The sequence below is a fragment of the Pleurodeles waltl genome, chromosome 8 (assembly GCF_031143425.1).
Source record: "Pleurodeles waltl isolate 20211129_DDA chromosome 8, aPleWal1.hap1.20221129, whole genome shotgun sequence".
Lineage (NCBI taxonomy): Eukaryota > Metazoa > Chordata > Amphibia > Caudata > Salamandridae > Pleurodeles > Pleurodeles waltl.
The window spans coordinates 1232542150-1232566658 of NC_090447.1; the positions used below are offsets into that span (position 1 = coordinate 1232542150).

The following is a 24509-nucleotide window of genomic DNA, read 5'->3' on the forward strand; positions in this document are numbered from 1 at the left end:
GCTCTAAAGGTATATGGTAATTGGTATAATTCTAATTGGCCAATATAACCTAACTGTCAGCCCCTATTATATGGAAGGGCATGTACGTTTAGGGACCCCAGTGGACTTAGTGCATGTAAGTGTGCACTGCTGTGGTGTCAGGTGTCCTTTTAAAGCTAGACCTGCCGTGCAGGCTATTGTTTTTAAGGAAAGGTATGTCCACATTTGACTTTGGAATGAAAAAAACTTCCAAAGTGGAATACCATCTTTTTATGACTTAAATATCCCCCCTAAGGTCTCCCCTAAGGGAAGGATGCATTGTTACAAAAAACAGAGACGATATAAAATATGTTTTGCATGCCCTGCTAAAGAAAAACAACCAAAGTCATTTATCCTTACTGTAGAGCTACTAACACCATAGGCTAAAAGTGGAATGCTTTATTAAACTTAATAAAGTATAAGTTTTGATTGGAGCTAACTAGAGATATTCAAAGTATCAAAATAATGGTTATAATAAATCCAACAACTTGCCAGGGTTGAATGTATTGTAACTATTACAGGAAAGTAGTTTTAGAACCTATTATCTTAAAGTTACTTAATGCATCCCTCTAGCAGCCTCTTCTGATTGGTCAGCATTTACAGCATGACCCAATCTGCTCCCTGAGTTGGTGTGAGGAGGCCTGGGGCTAAAAAATACAGCCATTTGGTGGGAGGAGATTGACTTCATGTATTAGCCAGGGAGAGGAATGAGGTTGTGGAGATAAACTGAACTTCAAAGGCAGGAGAACAGATGTCATAGCACCCAGGTCGCCATCCCTTCCTTGATACCCAGCCAGATGACAGTGCCCCTGATTAGATTAGGAGAGGGGCTGGGAGGGGAGTGTAGTCATTTGTTAGCTGCAAATCTGGGTTACACAGACACACACACCAAGGAGATAATTTCTCTAATTAGTTTTTTGGGAGGATAGTTCATTCTTGGTAAATATCTGCCACACTTCGCAGGAACTGGTCATAGCAGCAGGAGGTGGCTTTACCCCTATGGTTGGGGCATCACCCTCCTGCCAACCCAGAATGGAAGATAAATATGAGAGAGCTGCAGGAGCGCCTCAGATCGCTACCTGGAACATGAGAAGAAGAAGGACTGCCCTGCTGGTCCCTTGAACTGTACAGCAGAAGGACTGCACTTTGAAGGACTGCACTTAATGCACTCTCAATGCTCCATTAAAAAAAAGACTGTGCCTGACTCAAAGGAAAAGAAGTGGGCTCCATAAATAGCAGTGGGTATAAAGTGCTGGAAGAAGTCAGCTGCAGCAAATCCAGCAAATCCAGTTGTAGCTGGTCAGCCAGCAACAATGCTGCCACCACTTTCCCGCTGGGCAGGCAGGTGGAAACCTTGGTGTCCGCCCATCAGCATAGCGAAAAAGTCATAATGGGTCTGTTGGGATGTAGCCAGTATGGCAGCAACTTCCACTTCGGAAGTTCGGCGGACGAGTCATCCCATCTGCCGAACTCCTAATCAGGCTCTTTGTCTTGTAATTATTTTTAAACTGATTCACAATAAATTGAGTTTATTAAAGAAAGGACAGTTCTTTAATCTTAAAATTGGAGTTGGTAAACATTTTAAAGTTTGGAAGAAAATCTGTAAGATGGCATTTGTACATGTGTCCTGTGATGGGGCAAAATTCTATTTGCGCCACTTTGGAAAATCACAAACATTTTCAATACATTTCAATACATTTCTCAGATATTCTGTACTTCGAAACTTACATACAAATAAAATTGTATTAAAGTTCCAATATTTGTTTAATCTATCATTAATGAGAAAGGCTCTTTTCACTCTTATTTTTTAAGGTAAGACATTTGAAAAATAATTTCATGTGAAGAAAAAAGGGACAAAATCCTGTACAAATTCACATTTTTCTAACCCAGAGTCAGATATTTGTGATACTGTGGAATATCCACTGATTCATGATTAAGGCAAACATGCATACACATAGAAATTGGGGAATAATGTTTATTTGGCTGGCTCACGGCTGCAACATTAATGAATAGGGTAGGGATCGTCTCAAATCTACAAATATTATTATAGGACTAATGCTGTGACAAATGGGTCTAATCAATGATAGTTAATTGGGAATCTGTGGAAGTTTCATATTACTTATTTAGACTCTTCTAATTATATCCTTTTCAGGAGCGATTAAAATGATAGATTTTTGGTTAGCTGTAATATCACAGTCTTGTATGTAATACATTCAAAGAGGAACAGATATGTTCAACATGTCTAAAAAAATAAACAAGGATGGGTTTTGACTCTTTCCTTTCAAAGGAACTGTAATGACATAGCTGTATTGTGTATTTTTCTATTCCAGCTTCTTGTGCATGCTTCATTCAATGGCATCACCGAATCTACTGATGGCTAATGTTTTTACGATTATGGGAACTCAGGGCCTCATCTACAAGTGGCCTGCACAGCCGGTATGACACTTTTTTTCAAGCACTGGCTGCACAACTCCAGCACCCTATCTACAAGGTTCCACAAAGCCAATTTGCATGGCTTTACATGGTCTTGTAGATATGGCTCCCTTTCACGCATTACTCCATGTGAAAGGGGCATTCCATGGGTGTTGATGCGGGTTCTCCCACACATCACCAATGGAATCTGAGGCATTCCCAGATTTACAAGCTTTTGTAAACCTTGGAATGCATAATTTTCCTATGCCACCCCAGGGGTGGCGAAAAGGTGTCACAACAGGGGGAAATAACGTTTTTTCTCCCTGCTTTTTTTCTTCTTCTATGTGTGCTGCATTCTGCAGCACACACGGAGGAAAACGCCTCTTGTGATTGTTTTTCTGCTGGAAGGTGTCCCTTCCTGCACAAAAACAATCATTCCTGCATGGTGCAACGGTGCCTTTGTTGGCGCATGGCAGCGATTTGTGCATCAGCACAAGGGACAAGGACAGGAATCTGCCCTATCTTGAAGATACAGTGCATTCCTGCACTTTTACTTTGATGCAGGGCAGTCCTCAAAAAGGCTTGCGATTATGCCATTTGCCAAACCTTTGTAAGTGAGGCCCCAGAGTTTAATTGCACTTTATCAAGGATATCCTCTAGTCTCAGAGGGCTGATTGTTGCCCCGTGCACACCATACTCAAGTAATGAGGAGGAGGTTTTTGGGTTATAGTCCACTAGATTTCCTAGCTCGAGTTGATAAATTGGCTAAGCCTCCACTTTCCCTGACAGCTTAAGGTTTCTAAAAGCTGGGGTGTATTTGCATCTAATGCTGTAAAAACATATTATTAGGAGGCAAATTAGCTGAAGGGGAGAATTTATGCATATTGAAATAATCCCACTGAATTCATTCCACTCCAATGTGAACCTGCAACTGAGCATTATTGTAATTTACAGAGTCCCCGAGCAGGCAGCTGGGTATTTTCACTTTGTTTCCTATTTCTCTATCTCCAACCAGATTCAAATATGCATTCAATAACTTTCTACATTTTAGATTCTGATAAGGCAGGAAAGAGGCATAGCTCATATCACTCCCGTTTCAATTTTACTAATGGTATCTTTATCCTTGTATTGTTGAAGTATATATAATCCACTCTGTTGTATTCACAGCACATTGATACTCTCAGACAGAGTGTGCATTAGAAAATTGAATACATATATACATAAATAAACAATATACAATGCTTCTAACATGTATGGCCATGATGTCACAAACAACATGAATAACAACTGGTTTAGAGTGTAGAAAGGTAAATAACTAGCCAACAGCAGAATACTAAACCATCATTTTCACATTTACCTAGAAAACGTTTCTTTTTTAAATGTGCTGTATTTGTAAAATCTATGCTATTTTTCTTTGATATCCATCAGCAACTCTGTCTTTCACAGGGTCTCTTCGGGGAACCAGTTGGAAATCTCCCTGTGTCTTTGAGCACTTGATCTCCAGGCAGGTTAAAACATGCATTTAATAATATTTTAGAATGTGCGTAATAATGATGTAGGAAAGCAACTTATAACACACACACACACACACACACCTTAAGGAAAAACAATTCTTGTAATAATTACATTATTATTGAAGAGACAAGATAATTACACAGTCACTTACCCTCCTAGAAAAACGAGCATACATTCAGAAGATGCTGACATTAAAGGACTTGCTGCCTTTGTTTCTAATTAGAACAGTTTACAATCTTCCCAAACATTACTTATTGTTACCAGGAAATAGGCCACCGTCAGACTGGATATATAGAGACATAAAGCTCTAGATTCAACTTGCCCAGCGTTAGTGCTGCAAATGCAAAGAAAGGAGACACAAAGTCTCTTGAGAATGCAGAAAAAGGAGTGATCGATCATGCAGTTGTAAGGTATCTGGTCCATCAATATTACTTTACTTCACAAGCTCCTTCATTATTAATGCTCAGTGCACAGCACGGTGTTTATTTCACTTAACTTTGTAGAACACACATGGCTATCAGCTGTGTTGAAAGTGCAGTGCATTGACAAAGGAAGGCCATATAACACAAATTTAAGGGCCATGTGTCCAAAACATTTTTGAAAGTCGCAAACAGCCTGATTCCAAGAATTGGACCATTTGTGACGGCAAAAAGCATGCAAAAGTCAAATTGCGATTTGGTAACTAGTTACTGAATCGCACTTTGGCTCGGTGAATCAGTTTTTGGAACGGATGTGTTTAGGGCATCCCTTCCAAATACCAATTTGCAGCAGTATGTATTAATGTTTTGAAACCACTTTCGGGTCGCAAAACATTAATATTTTACTGGCACCTTAAAGGAGGTGGTAACCCATTTGCAAATAGGAAGGAGTCCCCAAGGGACACCTTTCCCATTTAAGAATATGAAAAATATATATTTAGGAGCAGGCAGTGGTCCCATGGAGCAATGCTTACTCTTAACAAATTAAAATTCAAAGTTTCATTTTCTTTTTTTTATAATGCATCCTGTTTTCCTTTAAGGAAAACCGTCTGCATCAAAAAACACGCTTACAGGGAATCACAGACATGGTGGTCTGCTGACCCCAGCAGGCCACCATCCCTGATTCAGCAGAGATTCCTAGTGGGTCACTAATTGTGACCTAAATCATTGATATTCACGGTGAAGGTCAATTTGCAACTCCAATAGGAATCGCTAGGTTTAAATGTATTCTTTAGTACTTTAGGTGTTTTTGATTTCGTAATTGCTATTCAGTAAAAATCACAAATTAGAAATTGCAATTCCTAATTTTTGCACATGTGGTCTTAAATAACACTGTGGCACTGATGGCTATATAAAGTACAACATATGTGATCATTGGAAGTACTAACACATGGATCACATATGTTCTAATTTTAATCCATCTTCAGAATGTATAACTAGATTTCTAGCCACACTAGGGAGTCAGTGTACCCATTACTAAATACTACTGTAAAGAATGTGTCATCAGATTTTGGCATCAAGGAATGGCAAGGATTGTTCTCCTTTAGACCAAGATTCATTCTGGAGTCTTTAAAATTCAAATTTTTACCATGTACAAATAATAGTCTTTCTTGCAAGGTCATCAACTGAGGGTGTAACATTTGTTGAAGTAACATCCCTTGCTTTTCTATATTTCCATAGTTTTTTCAATAGCACAAACACAGTCCACATGGACTTCTCAGCTCTTTATGGGAGTGACAAATCACTTTATACAATACCAAAATAGATGGATAAGTGTGTACACCCAAGATTTAGATCAGGTATTTGACCCAACAGTTACAGCAGATGATATTTATGCACACTGACATCAGAGAAGTTTTAGGTTTGTTTACCGAGTCGAAGTGCCATTCTCAATTATAAAAAGTAGTAGAGAAAGAGAGAGAGGAATTCAAAAAGATTGTAGAGGAGAAGGAGGGAGCATGTTAGTCTTCCAAGGATGTGGACAGATAGCGGTATGAAGCAAAAAGATCATAAGTATGTTTCAAATACACATAGGGGGTGATTCCAACTCTGGCGGGTAGGCCGCCACACGGCCAAAATTCCGCGGCCCCCATTCTGACATTCCCGCTGGGCTGGCGGGCGCTAACCAAGTTAGCGCCCGCAGGCCCAGCGGGAATGAGGCCGCAACACAGGAGCCGGCTCGGAATGGAGCCGGCGGTGTTGCGGCAGTGCGACGGGTGTAGTTGCACCCGTCGCGCTTTTCACTGTCTGCCATGCACAGTGAATAGCAGGCCGGGCCCCTGTTAGGGGGCCCCTGCACTGCCCATGCCAGTGGCATGGGTAGTGCAGGGGCCCCCAGGGGCCCCAGGACACCCGTTACCACCAGCCTCTTCCTGGCGGTGAAAACCGCCAGAAACAGGCTGGCGGTACGGGGGTCAGAATCCCCAGGGCAGCGCTGCTTGCAGTGCTGCCCTGGCGGATTCTTCCAGCCGGGGCAAAAACGGCAGATGACAGCTGGCCCCGGCAATACCGCGGCTTTACCGCCGCGGTCGGAATGGGGATTGAAGCACCGCCAGCCTGTTGGCGGTGCTTCCGTCATTCGTGGCCCTGGCGGTCCAAGACCGCCAGGGTCAGAATGACCCCCATAATCCCTGAACCGTTTGATAGGGATATATTTACAGATACTTCCGAAACAAGTGCTCCTTTAGTCTGTTTTGCAAGGAAGTGAATGACGGGCTTAGTAGTGTATTGTGAGATGTTATCCCATATTGTGGGTGTAAATTCTGAAAACAGTGTTTTATGGTGGACCTTTTCACATATGATGATGGTCTCAGGTATTGTGAGTGAACTCTTTATCCTGTCTCTGTCTGCGGCTTTGAATTTCAGAATAGAAATATGTATTCATATTTCCTGGTGCCAAATAGAAACTTGCTTCACACATTTAGATGACAAGTGTGCAGAAGGCTCAGTACAAGAGATAATTAGGCCAGTTAGAAAAGTTATTCCTAAATGTACACCAGATGTGCAAATAGCATGGGCAGTTGGTTCGGGATTTCTCTTAGGGATGAAGGCTTTGATTGAACGCAGTTTCAAATAGTGTTACTTTGCCAGTGGCTATGAGGCATGAAACTAGATTAAGCTCGTTGCTCTTAAGGACTAAAGATTTGCCTCAGCTGATTAGTTCAATGTGGTCAGCAAATCTGTGAAGACTCTATTGATTGTATTGTCAAGAGGTTGATAGGCAGGCGGTGAGGAGTTCATTTGTTTGAGGTTGAATTTCAGTTTTCTCAGAGTCATTCATTTTGTATTTGGGAAGCATTCCATAATCTATTTGATCAAGCATTGCCAAGAGGTGCACCTACTCCAAAGGTCATCCTTTCTGGTACATTAAGTCAACATCACATTATATAAACATAGAGGCATATTTATGAGTGGCTTGCATTGACCTTGTGTCATGTAATGTGATTAAAGGTCAGTGGAAGCAGTAAGTCATATTTAAAAAATGATGCATCTGCAAAAATGCATCATTTTTTAAGCTTTGTGTGGGGCTGAAGCTGTGCTGAATCCAGCTGCATCCCCACACAAAATCCCATGCAACCATAATGCAATGCTATTTATTAGTTTAGTAATGCTTCATGCATTGTGGATTAGGGCAAAGCAAATCTAGAAATGTGTGAGAATTGCTGTGCATCAGCAAGCTATGCATAGGAAATGACACAATGGCTGCAGTAGAAGTACTCCACCATCACCATACAGTACACTCTGTCAAGCTCAACTATGCCATGGAGGTCATCATACTGCAACTGGGAGTAGCTAGGAGCACACAACATTTGCAAAGAAAGAGAAAGGAGTGTGTTTTCCAGCAGTACATATCCCTCATTGACCTTAGGGAGGAGGAGGAGGTCATATAGTTCTACAGACACAAGAGGGAGTCCATCATAGAATTGCTGGAGATAATAGGGCCAAGTCTCCAGCCAGCACATGCCAGGACTAATAACATCCCAGCACATATAAAATTGATGGCCGTGCCCCACATGTTGACATCCGGATCCTTTCAAGTCACAACAGCTAGCTTTGTTGAGATTTTACAGGGGGTATTTTCTGCCTTACTCTCATCTGTTTTGGATACTATCATAAAACTCACACCTCAGTACCTTCTCTTCCACAAAACTACCCAACAACAAATTGATACCAAGCAAGGCTTCTGCACCAATGCTGGATTCCCTAATGTGCTTGGTGCAATTGATTACACACATGTGCAATTGGTGTCCCCTGCTGCAACATCCCACCTGTACAGAAACTGCATGCACGCTTATGCCCTCAATGCTCAGTCCATAGTGGGCCATCAGGCAATGTTCATCAGGGTTCTGGCATAATTTCCAGGAAGTGCACATCATGCATACATCTCCCGCCAGAGTACCATCAACTAATGGTTTCAGAATGGCAGATGTGGGAATGGCCTAACCATTGATAAGGAAAGCAGAAATCTACATTATACCAGCAAGAAGTTGTAACGTATGATATGGTAGTGTTTGTGTATGTATCTTGTCTCATGTGCACAACTGGAAATAACGTGATCCAACACGTAGTCAAGGATGTCCCATTGTGTCACTCCCTCACCAATCCTGAAATGGAAGTGGGAAAAGCCCCAAAAGGAAGAGTATTGAGGTTTCGCACACTGTTTGAGAGGTACAGAACCATATTTTCTGCACTGTTGGGCAAAGCAACCCACAAATCATGTGGTCTACAAATATATTCAATGAGTTGAACGGATACATATTAGCTAAAGTTGGGATGTGTGTATGTGCAATGGTGTTTCAAGTCTGGATTATTACTTAAAGTTTAATTGAAATAATACGTATTGACCAAATCATGGGTTCCTAAGTATATGTGTCACACGTGGCAGCAAGTCTGTAGGCTGACCAAAGTATCAGGAGCGCAAAAGGAAAAAATTACTTTTAAATTCCATATCTGTCATGTGCTGAAAGTGAAGCATCATATTGTGTAAATATCAACTCTAGATACATATGTGATCCCAAAAGTAAAAAGTTCACCTATTTTTGCCAGACATTCCAACATTATAGGTCCTATTATACACAGAGAAAATAAGCTACATTGACATACTTCATAAATTTTATACAGTAACAATTTAGTGGCTCAAGGTGTTCACATTTCATGCATCTCAGTCCATCAATTTAAAACTGACACTGTCCATAAATATGCTGTGAAATATGTCATGCAGTAGGAAATAGCATAGATGAAATGCAACTAAGACAAATTATCACAGTGTACCCGTTATCCAAATCTGAATCCTCATGTGCTAAATCAATGATGTCAGAATCAAGGCATATAATTAGAGAATTGCCTATAAGGCAAAATCACTTACATACATGTGAGTACAGATAGTGTTGTGTACAGGTGTGTAGAATACATTTAGTTATGTACATCATGTTGTCATGTGGGTTATTAGTAAGGACAGGTAGGTACCTACACTTAGCAGTAGGCCATAATCCCTCACTAGGTCTAGTCATGGTCTCAATAAATATTCCTTGCTCACCCCTTGGTAGCTTGGCCCAAAAACAGTTAGGCATAACTTAGGAGACAGGTGTGTAAAGCATTTAATATCAACAAAGCAGTGAACAAGTAAACCACAACACATAATAAAAGTCTGACACCAATTTATAAAAATAGGAAATATTGTTATCTTTAAAATGACTCCAAAACAACAGATATCCAATGTAGGAAAGCAGACATGAACCTTTAACGAGTACATGTAAAACTATTGCTTAGAAGTGAGTAGAGCTCAAAGGGTTAAAAAAAAGGTCGCACTGGACAGGGATAAAGTCCAAAGTTCAGGCCACCCATGATGTAACACTGTTATACTTCCTTTCAGAAGTGTTTCGTGATTCAGAAAAGTGGTCCACAGCACCAGCCAAGGGTTCAGAGGCTCTGACCTGCCTTTTGGGGTCTGGGACTACAAATCCCACAATGCCCTCTTCAACTTATGAATCCTTTTACAACAGTTGCTCCAGACATCTCCAAACTTCTGTATCTTCTTCCAGAAGTTCTTTTTGGGTCCTTGAAGTGTCCACAAACTTGATCCAAGGTTCTAGAAGCTCACAGTTATTCCTTGGAAGTTGGGACGGCAGTTCCCAGAATGCAGCAGGCCAGGATCCTCAAATGGCCACTGGATGCTGGTCAGCTGGGCTTTTCTTGCAGGACTTGAAGTAGGGTACTCTGATTAGCTCCTTTGTACCTGCAACTTATAGGGAGTCCACTCCTGGAGTTGCAGAATCAAGGCAAAGTCCTTTTCTTGGTGATGCCCAAAGTGCGCTGCTGGTGCAGTTCTTGTGAGTGCTGCACTTTAGGAGCAGACCAGGGGTTCAGCAGGTTAGTCCTTCTTCTCCAGTATCGTTTTCCAGCACGGATCTGAATTGTGGGGTAGCTCTGCCATATTTATCCTGGCTCCTGCGGTGGGAAGGGGGGATGCTCCTGTCCAGTGGGGTGCATGCCACCTCCCTCTTGGGTGACCACTTCCTGTGAAGTGTGGTGAAAGTCTATCACAGAAAGCAACATTCTCCAAAAATCCAAGCTGGCAAAAATGCATCCTTTGAGGTTAGATCTGGCTGAGTTCACCCACTGGTGCGGCTAAGTCTCCCTTAACACACCCCTTCCAGTCCCTCTCCTAATCTAATCAGTGGGGCTTCCACCTGACTGGGGGAGCAGGAAATGGGGGCGGTCCAGTTTCTGTCCCAAGTGGCTTTCCCTCCTTTGAAGACCAGTTTGGCTACTCTGACCCCATCCTGCTCTGCCATCTGCTGCAACAGTTCTCCACCTACCACGCCACTTCACTCCTCTTTAAGGTAGCCTGGCTCAGGCTGCAAGAGGCTGACCATTCAGGAAAGGGCACTAGAGAGCTGAATTTGGTAACTTTTAAAAAGAGTTCTAAACATCTTTCCTTGTGTTATTTATATTAAGTTCAACATTGGAAAGCTGTTGGCTTCATTATAACATTTAATGTGGTGCCAAACCTGCCATATGTAACTAATCTCTATTGGAAATAGGACTTTATTTTTTTTAAATAAAGTCTCCCATTGTTAACCTATGGAGCCCATTGACTACAATCGGGAAAAATGACTTTGGCTGATTTTACCTCACCAGGGCATATAAAACATCTTTTATGAGGTCCCTGCTTATATTTACACTGTACCCAACCCTGGAGGCGTCTAGGGCAGACCTTATGGGTGACATATGCAAAAATAAGGTAGTTGGGGACTTTGGAAGTACTTTTAATTTCTAAGTTGAATTTGGGGTTGATCTTAACTTATAAGCAGCCAGCAAGACAGGCCTTCCTTTACAATGACACCAGGGACCACAGCAGTGCACCCAGGACCTACATGCCCTACCATATACTATAGATTTATAGGTAGGTTGTTAGAGCCAATTATAATTAGACCAAATTTGCATACACCATTTTAAACAGCGCACTGGCCCTGGGACTGGCTAGCAGTGCCCAGTGCACAGTTAGAGTCAGAAAACACCAGTATCAGCTAAATATGCGGGCAAAAGGTCAGGGGGCTTCTGGAATCAGCCCCGTTTTCCCACATGTCCCATATGAAAAAAGGCCTACATTGCCACACCTATGTTTCAATGTAAGTTAAACACAACAACTTGCCATGCAAAAAGCATTAGCTGATGTATGAATAATTCCAAATTTAGATACCTACGTCGCATGATGAAAATTGGTTATATTTACTAAGCAAATAGCCATGCTAAACTAAGTAAACAAAGGCTGTACAATGTCATGTAGGCAAGCAAGGACATCAGGTGAGAAAAGACAAATGTATGTGTGAGTATCAAACCTGTTGGCTCTGTCACAATCTATATAGGTCTTAATATTTGCAAGATAATTTGATCATAAGTTTGAAGCTTTGCAGATGTATTGAGTGCAAATCACAAATAGCTGTTACAATCATTCGGAAGTACTTATCCTAGCAATCATCTGCCTAAACATGAATGTCACCATGTATATATGTTCTATGATTCATTCCACGGACAATCTGTACAATGACACATAGAAGTTGAACATACTTGTTGAAAGCAATATAGGAAATATGCATGGATTTGTCCTACCTACATAACACACATAGTTAGTTATGTCTAAATTACAATGTACTAAATCATTGACTGTTGATATTTTCAACTTTTCAGGTGACCAAGGATATGGGCTGCTGCCATGGCTCGCAACCATGTTCCACAATCCAGGAGGAGGTTGAAAAAAAAATCAGCTCTGCTCTTACAAGAGCAAAGAATCTAATTGAGAGAATGTTTGGGGTCCTAAAGTCCCTATCCCTATTACGCTGCCTCAATAAATTAGGTGGAAGCCCCCTCTACTTGCCTCCTATGGTGAGCAAAATCATCCCTGTGTGTACAATATTGCATAATATCTGTTTAAAAAACAATGTGCCGTGGACTATGAGCCAAAAATCCTACATGAAATAGAAGAGGATGTAGAGAATGATGCAGACATAGAGCATATTATAGCAGGCCAGCTGACACAGGACCAAATAGTGGCAAATTTGTTTGAATAATGAATTGAAAATGATGGAGATACTGGCAGAAAATATGCCATGATATCATCCAATAAATCTTTTTTTAACTCATCCATTGTGGTGTGTTTGTGTGAATGGCAAGATAAATATCAAGTCACTCACTTCTTCTCAACTAGATGTAGGACTCAACATGTATGAATCTTGAATTCTGAACTGTTGATAAACATGGGGGCATATCACCAACTTAGAACAAGTCAATGCAGCAAGCCAATGAGATGCAGTGTTCTGCATGAAAGGGAGAGGACAGAATTGCCTCATATCTACATAGAAATAGGACATTCCCATCCTCCATCCCTAAAGCAGTGCAGTGCTGCAAGCTGCCTTGCCGTGATCTGCTGCATCAAAGTGTGTTCAATGTGGCACTCAGTGTTTGGTGGATCACAATCCTCCCAAGAAGTCAGTCTTTGGGGCAATCTTCTAATTGTAGTGCATTTCTCTTACGTACTAGCATGTAGAATGCCAGCACTTTGTTTGAGCACATGTTGCTGCAGATACCATCAGAGATGATGAAAGACAGCTGTCATAGTCAAAGGCTTAGTCTCAGGGCCAGGTGTCAAACTTACATTTGTAAAAAATGTATCCATGCATGTGTGGGAAACCACAAAACAGCACACATGCAACACATGCAACACCTTTTCCTGGCTGATTGATGTGAAGGCTACATTTGCTCACACTTGTTACAATACACATTTACCATGCTTTGCAGAACAATGTAAGGAGACTAGAAGGCCCATAATAAACGATACTAAAATGTTTAAGTAGCAATGTGTGATATTTTTTGGAAAAATGAGGCAAAGGAGGTGTTTGCCAAACATCACATCACTTCAGTAATACGGAGGTGTGTAATGTGTGAAGCATGTATGTTATAATGCAAGCACAAATGGTTGTGGACATACACAGGTATATGAACTACGGTGAAATGGTGGATGCTGGTTTTGAAAATTTCCATACATGGTAAGAGTTGTATACCCCTACTGTGAATGCCCAACGGTATTGTCCAGATCACGAATACTGCTATACTTCCATAGAGAACAAGGAATATGCATTTGTGCCATGACATAGGCATATATCATGGATTGCATTCTTGTTGGACCGGGGGATGCACCAAGGAGCTACCCTCATAGTTGTGGTATGCTACTGCCTTTGCCAGGAGCAAAACAGCACAAATGTGGTGGCAGCAGCATGCTGTGTAGTAATAAGTAGTAGTGAACATGACCATTCTACCTTGGGTTACTAGAGTGAGGCCTACTTGTTCACTCACCTCTTCTAAAGTTCTGCTGCTGTGTGTTATACTTACCTCTGCCCAATGTAAGGTTGATCTGGAAGTATGTGTGTGATAATATCATGTGCTGAATGTATATGCCAATGCAACACATTCACAACACAGAGTGAAATGTGGGACAGTGTACACATGGTAAATGTGTGTGTGCTGGCAGTGTGAATTCTAAGTGACACACCCTAGTACAGTAGAAAGGGAGTTTCATACTGAACAGTGTGTGCCGACTGAGTGTGTGTGCTACATATCAGAATGTTGGTGATAGCACAAAACATGTGGATTGCAGTACTAGGCACTGAATTTGCTGTGACTGAACACTTAGTGCAGAAATGCCTGTACGTCTACATAAGAGTGAGGACCTTGTGCTCCTTTTTGGATAAGGTCATGGCTGCCTGGGGAAACATGAGGAGTAGAGAAATACCACCAAACTAAGTTTAATAGTCCAACAAAGCTGCAAGCTCGGTGTGGCATACACAGGAGAATGTGGGAGTCAGCCTGTCTCTCTGCTTCCCTAAGTGTTTGATACATAAGTGACGAAGGAAAATCGGTGAGGTAGGATTGTGATGAGTCATAAACACGGTTAGTAGCAAAATTATATCATGGTACAGAATTAAAGCAACTACCAGTGAAATATGCATTCATAACATATAGAGTAACCGGACATCAATATACCTTTTCATGAGAAGATATTTAAAGACAATTATTTAAGGCAATGGCTCATTTGGGGTGTGTTGCAGATCGATGTTATCCACACCTCTCATATGTGCAATCTAGTTCAACTATGACTTGAAGGAAGAAGAAGCAGTGTTTTCCAATTGGTAAGGATGGACCTGCAGGCGGCCATTAGTAGAATATTTAGAAGTAATGCATCACTGGGGGAACTCAGTTGTTGGTCTAAAAACCCCATATAATGGAATGAAACTCATGATCAATCAATCAAGTCATATTTATATGGTGCGGCTAATCACCCCAGAGGTATCTAAGTGCTGTGTTGTAGGTATCAGTTGAAGAGCCATGTCTTGAGTCCTTTCCTGCAATAGTTCAGTGAGGGTGCAGTGCGGAGGTGAAGGGTGTTTGAGGCTTTGGAGGCGATGTGGGCGAAGTAGCATTCTTCGAAGTGACTACTGAGATGCACAGTGTCTAAGCAAGGGCAAGGTGTAAGGAACAGAGGTTTCTGGACGGTAGGAGAAAAGTCAGGCGATTGTTCAGGTAGGCTGGTCCTTGTTTGTGGAGGGCTTTTTAGGTGTGGATGAAGAGCTTGAAATGGCATCATTCCTAGACATAGAGCCAGTGGAGATCTTTTGAATGCTGGGTGATGGGTGTTCTCTTGGGCAGGTTCAGGTTCAGTCTGGCTGCTGCGTTCTGGGTTGTCTGGTGTCTTTGCATGAGTTTAGTGATGGTGCTGGTGTAGTGTCTGTTGCTGTAGTCAAGCCGTTTGGTGACGAGGGCCTGCGTCACTGTGTTCCTACTGCTGATGGGGAGCCATCTGAAGATCTTGTGGAGCATTCGGATGTTGTGGAAGCAGGCTCAGTAGATGGCGTTGACCACTGTTTCATGGAGAGTTGGCTGTCCAGGATGATTTTGCGGGTGTGGTCTTTTGGTGTGGGGGTCGGTCCGAGCTGTGCTGGTCACCAGGAGTTGTTCCAGCAGTGGGGAAAGGTGTCTGCTGAAGATCAGAACTTCCACTTTGTCTGTGTTGAGCTTCAAGCAGTTGTCTTTCATCCATGTTGTAACGTTTGTCATGCAGTTGTGGAAGTTGGTCTTTGCTGATGTGGAGTCCTCTGAGAGAGAGAGAATGAGCTGTGTGTTGTCAGAGTAGGAGATAATATTGATGTAGTTGAATCTGAGAATGTCTGCGAATGATGTCATGTAGATAATGAATAGAGTTGGGATGAGAGATGAGCCTTTGAGAATCCCACAGATGGTGTGCTTGGGTTGTGAGGTGAAGTGGGGGAGGTAGACTCTTTGGGAGAGTGCATCCTTGGTGATTTCAATCAGGCGTAGTTGATTGATGAGGGTGTGGTGGGATATGGTGTCAAAGGTGACAAAGAGGTCCAGGAGGGTGAGGGTGGCTGATTCTTCTCTGCATGGTAGGGCTCGGATATCATCCGGGCTGTCTCAGTGTTGTGATTGGTTCTGAAACCCAAATGGGATGGGTCCAGCATTTTATTTCTTTCCAGATGGTTGGCTAGTTGAAAGTAGATGGCCTTCTCTAGAACCTTGGTGAGGAAAGGGAGATGGGCCTGTAGTTCTGGACGTCGCATGGGTTAGCCGAAGGTTTCTGGTGGAGGGGCCTCACTTCTACATGTTTCCTTGCACTGGCAAAGATGACTGTAGTTTTGGAGGCATTGAGGATAGTGGTGAGGAGGTGGTTGATCTTGGTGCTTCTGAGGTTGAAGAGTCGATGAGGGCATGGGTCGGTGGGTGCTCCAGAGTGGATGGAGTTCTTCAGAGTGGTTGTTGTTGGTGTGCTTAGTTGTTCCCATGAGGTGAGCAGGTGATTGGTGGTGGTGGTTGATGGGTTGTTGAGGAGGTCCAAGGGTTAGGGATCGAAGTTTCTGTAGATGGTTGTTATTTTGTTGTGGAAGTGGTCAGCCAGGAAGTCGCAGAGTTCCTGTGAGGAAGGGATTGAGTTCTGTGTGGCTGACCAGCAGGTAAATCCTCTGACAATGGAGGAGAGTTCTTTGGTTTGGTTGGAGCTGTTCTCAATCCGGTGTGTCTAAGCTTCCTTCTTTGGGGCTTTGAGCAGGCACTGGTAGTCCTTGAGGGATGCTTTGTAGATGGCTCAGTTGGTGTCATTTCTGCTGGTTCGATAACTTCTTTCCCGTTGTTTACACTTGCATTTTGATGCTCTGAGTTCCAGTGTGTTCCAGGTGGCTTGTTTGGTGGGTCTGTGTGTCTTGGGTGGTTTGGTGGGGGCGACTTGGTTGGCTGCGTTAGTGATCCAGGTGTTGAAAGCCAAATAGCATTGAGAGCAATTTGAATATTCTGTCTCAAAATGCAGTAACAGTGACGCAATAGAAGATCAAGAGCTAGATGTAGCAACAAAGCAAATTGCGACTTGCAATTTGCGAGTCCGTGCGACTCGCAAATTGAAAGTCGCAATTTGCTATGCAGAAAGGTGTCTCAGACACCTTCTGCAACTCGCAATGGGGTCGCAAAGACCCACCTCATTAATATTAATGAGGTGGGTCGCAGTTTGTGACCCCATTGCGAGTATGGGCACTCACGGGGATGGTGGCCTGCTGTAGTCAGCAGACCACCATGTCTGTGACTGCTTTTTAATAAAGCAGTTTTTTTTTTCCATCTGCAGCCCGTTTTCCTTAAAGGAAAACGAGCTGCACTTGGAAAAAAAAAAAAAAAAAACGTAAGTTTCGTTTTTTTCCCATTCACAAATGGGAATGGGTCCCATGGCCCCATTTTTGGGGCTGCAAATGTTTTGTAAAAAATTGTGGTAAAGCTGTTGGGATGTGGGGCTTTATGTGAATTGAGCAATTTAATTGCTAGCTGTATTTCGTCTTCGTAATGCACAAGGTTAAGTCTGTTTATATTTTATGAACAGTTGTGGTAAGTTCAGTTTACCTAGGTAGGGTTTACAGGCAATTGGCGAGATTTGGCAGTAATTAAGGATAGCTGCCTCTATGCGTGATCTGGAAAAGTCATCTTTTATCGATTCATCATCAAAGCAGCATATTTTGTTTTTGGGTTTAATATTAGTCCCTAGGATTGACAATGATATGCATGAATGGTTAGATATTAGTCAAAGAAGAATGCCCATTTGGTCAATGATGTGGGAATACAAATTTGATTGGAGAAGATAGTCAATTCTTGAGTAAGAGGAAGATGGAAATGAGAAAAAAGTATAAACCTTGGTGTCAGGGTGTTGTAATCTCCAGCAATCCTTCAAATTAAATCTAATATAAAAATATTCAGCAAGGCCTTATGAGACTTTGATGAGAGGAGAGAGGATTTAAATTGTCTGTCTAGCGTTAAGTCAAGGGGGAGATTGAAATCTCTACCCACTATTGTCAGTTCATCTCCAGGAATGTTTTTTAGGGTTTCACTTAAGGAATCCCAAAATTTGGGGGCATCAGTATTTGAACCAAATAGGTTAATGAGGTGAACATGTTTCCAACTCTGACATAGTTTTGAGGTTGCAAGCTACCTTCATCATCAGCGAAGTAAGATATTAGACTGAACTTAGATTTGTTTGAGATTACCATTTTGACCCCATTCTTTTCATTCACAGCTGGGGAACAGATAACTTCACTTGTTCATCTGTTGTTTAGAAAGGCAGATTCTGGTGGATGCTAAAATGGAACATAAGTGGTGTGTACTGGCAGATAAGTGGGCATGAAATGAGTCATAAGTCAATGTTCACACAATCCTTAGTGCTCTAAGGAAAAATTAAAAAACAAATGCAATGAACAAACATGAGGTAAGAGAAGTATAAAAATCCATCTAAAAAGACCCCTGCCCCCTCCTCACTCCCACCCATGACAGGTAAATTGGAGGAGACAACAGAGGGACATCAACCAAGTGCTGCGAGACTGATAAATAAGTAAAAAGTATTAAGATGATCAAGGTGAAAATCTTAAGTAAAAAGTGATCTATATGTAAACAGTGCTCGTAAAAATGAGCATGGGTGTAAGGCACTGTGGATAAACTGAGGGATACGTTTATAGCAATAATTTCCGATCTAACAGAAGGAAAGATTCGGCAAGCAACTGCCAGATGCCATATGCTTATTGTGAGGTATAATGGTGTTAAGTAAAATACATTTGAGAACATAATAGTATAGGTGCAAGGTGTACGATTGTTAACTAGTTGTAAACATGTTCAGGTTGCAACAGAGGTTACAGCTTAACATCATCCTAAATATGCATTAGGATGTAACAGTGGGACAAATTATCAGGTATAAGCAGACAGAGTTGATAATTACTACCATTATCAACCAATAAAAAGATTACAAAAACAGATATGCAAAACAGTTTGGTTACTTATCTGTAAACAAACAGGGAAACAGGTATAAGTGGAGCAGAGCCATCAGTCACTTAAGTATGAGTTGTATACTGGAATTTTTGAAGTGCTAGTGTTTTCTTTTGTTAGAATTGGAATATTGTGCTTCCATTTCGTGGTCTTCTTGCTCATTCAGGGAAGTTGTCAGGTCTTTAGCATCAATAAAATATGGTGTTTGTCATCTAATAGAACTCTGAATCTTTTCTGGACTAGAAAATGAGAACTGTAAATTCAGTTTTTTGAGTCGGGGACAAAGAACCAAGAAACCTTTTTCCCCTGTCAACTGTAATTTTTCAGTAGTCCTGCAAAATAAACATGTTTTGGCCATTCTACAGGATATAATTATGCTTGCACATATACTTGAGAATCAGCTCAGTGTGTTAGAAGTGGAAAAGTTCCTAGAATTATTTGCAGGATTGAATGAGGGTATGCGATGCCCACATTCGGGTTTAAAGACTTTGGCAAAGGATATGCCAGTGGCTTGTGGTAGCCATTTTTCCAAGGTGATGGATGAGTCTGCAGTGTATTCTGATCCCTCTGGGATATCAAATATTCACAAATTACCTCTTCTTTTCTAACCTCTAAGTCGGATACTTCATTGTAAAGGATTTTCATAGGTGATTGAGAGTTCTTAGTTCTTATTCTGCTTTGGTTGAAAGGTCTTCCACAAAGCTGATCTGTTGCTCTGCATCAGAAAGCTTGTCACTAATGTTGCTGATGTCCACTCTTATGGCACTCAGTTCTAGCTGCATTGTGTCTGTCTTGCTTTTGGTTGATTTCGCGAAATCGTTTCCATAGTAGCATTAATGTCAATTTTCCCTTTGATTCAGGGCTTTGCTCAGGTTTGGGGGATGATATCTTCCTAGGGGAACCTGAAGGGCAGAATTAGAGCTTAACACACTGTGCTCTCATATAGCCTAGGTAGGAATTAGTCTGTTGACTCTAGTGACACTATGGTAGCATTAGTTTTATGTTTCACTCCCCTTGTCACAATTTTAATCTGGTCATGTTGTATCATCCTGGTTATTGAAGTTCACGCTTTGCATATCTAAGATGCAGTCGCTTTATTAAAGTATTATTAAAATAAATACTGCCTCTGTTTGTCATTGTGTATGTGAGACTAATGTAACTGAGAGAAACAGATAAGACCTGAGTGACCACGGCTTCCCTGAGAAACCAGTTTTGTCATGCGCTCGGCTGCCCAATCATCCCTGCCCTGGGGTACAGATGAGGCATTGCTAGTTAGCTGGAGCAGAACCCGGATTGGAGCGACAGGAGTCACCTGTAGTGGGTTAGACTCAGTCTCCCACATCGCAGGCGATTCTGCCACTCGAAATCCAGTAGTCTCATTAGAATAACGAGAGCCTATGTTACAGGTTCAAGCACCAGCAGTTCATGTGTGTGGAAAAGTTTCCAAGATGTCCAATCAAAGGTTTGAAGGCCAAATAATAATGTCAGGAGATCAAGGGTGAGTAAAGTGGACAACAGGTAAGATGACCTGATATCTTAGGATCACTTTGGTATGACTGAGTTGGCATAGTGAAATTTTCACTGCACTCTCTCACCTAATAAAAGTAATAAGATATCCTCTGGGTACCCTGCATGTCAGATTGGTCTGTCAGAATGTAAGTGCAGTTTGAAGTTAAGCACAGTTTTTGATGTGCGTAGTCAATACTCCACAGATCTGCAATCTTAGATAGGTTATAGATGCAGGTTATATAGGATATGAAAGAGTTGCACTGGTGCTAGTACTCGCTTGGTAGGCATGGGGCAAGCTGTCAGGGACAGGAGCTAGGTGGCCATACTGGCAGGCCCTCACTAAGTGGTAATCATTCAGGGAGTAAGGTAATTGGAGCACAATAGAGGAATCGCAGTGGACTAGATCCTAGCACTGCAGTGGTACACACTCAAATCGAGCAAGTTCAAAAGGTGTCCAGTTTATTTAGTGCTGACTCCTGATCCCTCATGCTGATATCTGAGGAGCCAGGGGTTGTACTTGCTTTGGTAAGGTTAGATCAGGCCCAAGTGTCTTTAGGCTGTCATGCTCCCCAGTTTAGGGTTAGGATTGTGTATTTTCATCATTGCAGTAGCATTGGGTAAAAAGACACAATACAGGTGGGCAGAAAGTGGGAAGTGGATTACAACAAGGGTGGAAAAAGCGGCGACCTGATTTTGGCTTGAAGTGCCATAAGAAACATTCCTCAGCTGTTGCCGGGGATCGGACCTGAGAATGGGGCAGCTGCCATTTTGTCTCCTTTCTGAAGTTTGTAGAAAACCCAGAGGCCCTCAATAAGTGTGACTTATTAGGCCTATGGAGCATCACTGTGATCTAACTGTCATATGGTCTCATGTAGTCACTTCTGACCATTTTGGCACTGTAAAAGATGTTGTAATTGCTTGTTTTTGGTCTGCATGTTGGGCGTGGCAGGATCACGCTGCCATTTGTCCAAGCCATACCTCAGGATAAACTTTTTAATGCACATAGTCTGTGACTGACAGCCAGGTGTATACACTGTTAGCTCATATGAACTCTGATGTGGGAGCAATCAGCTTTGGAGTCCTGTCTTTCTGTGCAACCCTGCTGCCTGCTGCTCCCATGTCTGGTTGACTAGGACTGGACCTACATCCCTTGAACCCAGATACTTCAAGGGCAAACTGGGTGGCCTCCTAAAATGAATTCTCAGAGACATAAATGACTTTCAACCACCCTGCTTCTGCACCTGGAGTCTTCCATCTCTCAGTCTGCCCTGCCAAGTGGTACCACCACTGTCCTGGACACTTGGAAGTGGGCCTAAGGTGTTTGCTCCAGCAGAAGCCACGTCTCTTCTGCAGAACGGGTGCATCACCTCTGTTGCATAGGTCAGAGCCAGTGCATTGTTTCTAATGCATGGGTTGGAACTAGTGCATCGCCTCTGTTGAATGGGTCAGAACTAGCGCATTGCCGCCATTGTGTTGCTGCCTACGTACAACTGCACAACAAATGTTGAGAAGGTGCCTGTCACACCCAGGAAATGAAGCAATAGTGTGGCTGGCTAGATACTATGCAGTGTAAATGTTACTTTCGGTTTCTGTTACGGTCTGTTGGTTGGTGCTTGTGGTTTTTTGAGTGCTTGGAGAGTTTGGAGGAGTTTGTTTGGCTGTTTGTGGAGTAATCTGTGTGTGGTTTGCCCCTGTCAAACGTATTTTATGTAGTTTTATTGTTTTGTTATATGTGTTTGTGCATTTAGGAGTAATAGTTAATTGGGTATAGTTGGTGGTTTATGGAACAATTTTTTTGTTTATAGGGGTAAAGTTCTATAGGGATTGTGCATTTGTGGCCATGTTGGGGAGAGGTAAGAGCTTCAGGGACAGAGAGGTTGGGTGTCTCATCCAGCTCGTGAAGCACTTCCTGCCGTTGGTGGTGGCTGCAGGGGGAAGGGGTACCGACCAAGAGATCAGAAGGATCGGTGGGAGCAGGTGTGATGGTACGTGAGCAAGGTGCCCAAGGAGGATTGTAACATCTCCCAAATCAAACATCGCTGGGCGGAGGTTATAGCCTGTAAAGCAGATGTTGTGGACTATCTGGGATTGGAGACTAGAGGGCCCATAAGTATGTAGCAATATACCATATGCATGTGGTAATGTAGATGACTTTGTCAAGGTACATAATAATCTCAAAGTTAATATGCAATGTGTAGATGCCTTGTGACACACAAGGCAAAACAGTGTGACTCCAGATGGCAGATGTTTCAAACAGTCACACAAAGCAGCACAACTTGAATAAATGCAGTGTTACCTTACAGGGAGCTACCACTTTTGATGCTAAGTAATGCTAATCAGCCCTTTGTCCAGAAGAGGGTTATCATTTAGCAATATCCTATACTGAAAAAAGTTTGGGCTTGTAAATGTATTTGGATTAAACATTTATTGCTGTTTTTCCTCACTCACATGATGCAAACACTTTGCAATACTTGGTTATATCCACTCCTGTGGCTAGATTCTCAATGTAGATCATTATCCACAATGCACAAGGTGTTGGGTATCTCTGTGTGGCAAGGTTAGCATGTACGTACCACAGAACACATCTATCATATCTTCACACAGCAACGCACAGCAAGACACCTTGCTGCGCTGTATGAGAGGGCAAGAATGTGTTGTATTCAACAGTTTACAGTGCATTCCTGCCCTTTCCCAGCACTGTCACACTTTTGGCTGCCTAGTGCCAATGCTTGCTCCTTCTGTGATGGTGCAAGGGAGCTTGTGATGAAGCTGACCAGCAGTTTTTAGAACATCACATGCATGGGGTTTGATTTTAACACATGATGTAAAACATTTCTGACCTTTTCCCTCCTTTAATATCAGCCCTGCAAGGTGACTAGCTGCATTCCATGGCCTGACAAATTATACATATGTGTGCAAGGATAAACTGATAATGGGGTGAGAAAGCTAGGGAAAACAAGGCGCTCGAGTTACAAAAGGACCACGGATCTCAAGAAAAGAGGATGCCTGCACGAGGGTAATCACCCAACCCTCAAATTGGTTCCAAAGGAACCATAAAACTAATCATGAAAAGTGCGGTACCTCTTATGACAATCTGTAAACAATTTAGTTTATGTAAATAACAGATACGTATTATAACTTTTTATAAATCAAACACTCAATTCCTTGTAATTCATCTACCAAATCCCATCATTAAATGTTGGACATAGTATCATACATCGTTATATTTTTACAAAAGTCAGGCCAAATTGTAACAATCAATTTATTGCAGTTTGTCCATATTGTATATGTGATCAAGCCATGATTCAAATCAGCCAACACGTGTTTCGTCACGGGACAATGTTTCCTTATATCCCCAACGACTTCTTCAGGGCTGAAAAGATTTTTAAATATATATTGATACATGAAACCAAAATGCTCCAACTTGAGATTGAAAAAAGCGTCATAAAAGGTCCCAAATAAAAAGATATTTACATAGTCTAGTATAATCAAGAAGGACCACCTTATATTCCAAAAGGATAGATAAGACAAGTGAAAAGAAGGCAAAAAATGTATGTCAACGGGGCATTCCCAACCACAAAACAACTATAAAGTATCCCTAAAAAAGGGAGAATTTTTACTGACGTCATGCATTATCTTTCACCGTGATATAAAATACCCAATAAACACCTCCGTGTAAAAAGTGCAAATCCCTTAGTATCTAAATTTCACCTCTGTGTAGCATGCCATTCACTAAATGAATCCACTCGAATGACCCAATTAACCAATACTACTGGTGCCTTGATTTAAACACAAGAGACAGATTTAGTTTCATCTGTCTTAAAAATACATGAGGTAACTCACCACTCGTCTTTATCAATATGATTCTATTACAAAAACGAGAATAAACAAATCCCAGTGAAATAACAACCTCTTATACTCCAATCCTTGGTAAAATAATAGCACAAAGAATATACAATACCTACATTGAGTCCTCCAATCAAAAAAAGAAATCCATCACAGCTTAAACATGGAATACTCCAGTGTTATTCTAAATGTAAAATAAATAACCATTAGTTGTCATCCAAGGTACCAGTAGTTACTAAAATTGATCTGTCCTAACTTAGTCGCTCACCTGACTAGTGCACGTGAATAAATAAAATTAGTTAGTTGGGTCATTCGAGTGGATTCATTTAGTGAATGGCATGCTACACAGAGGTGAAATTTAGATACTAAGGGATC

At 41.8% G+C, this 24509-nt stretch overlaps 1 protein-coding gene across 1 annotated transcript in view; it reads right to left on the minus strand.

Moving 5' to 3' along the window:
* The window catches only part of SERTM1 (serine rich and transmembrane domain containing 1), a 343801-nt gene that overhangs the window by 242242 nt on the left and 77050 nt on the right, over positions 1–24509 (minus strand). The gene's annotated exons all lie outside the window — the stretch shown is intronic.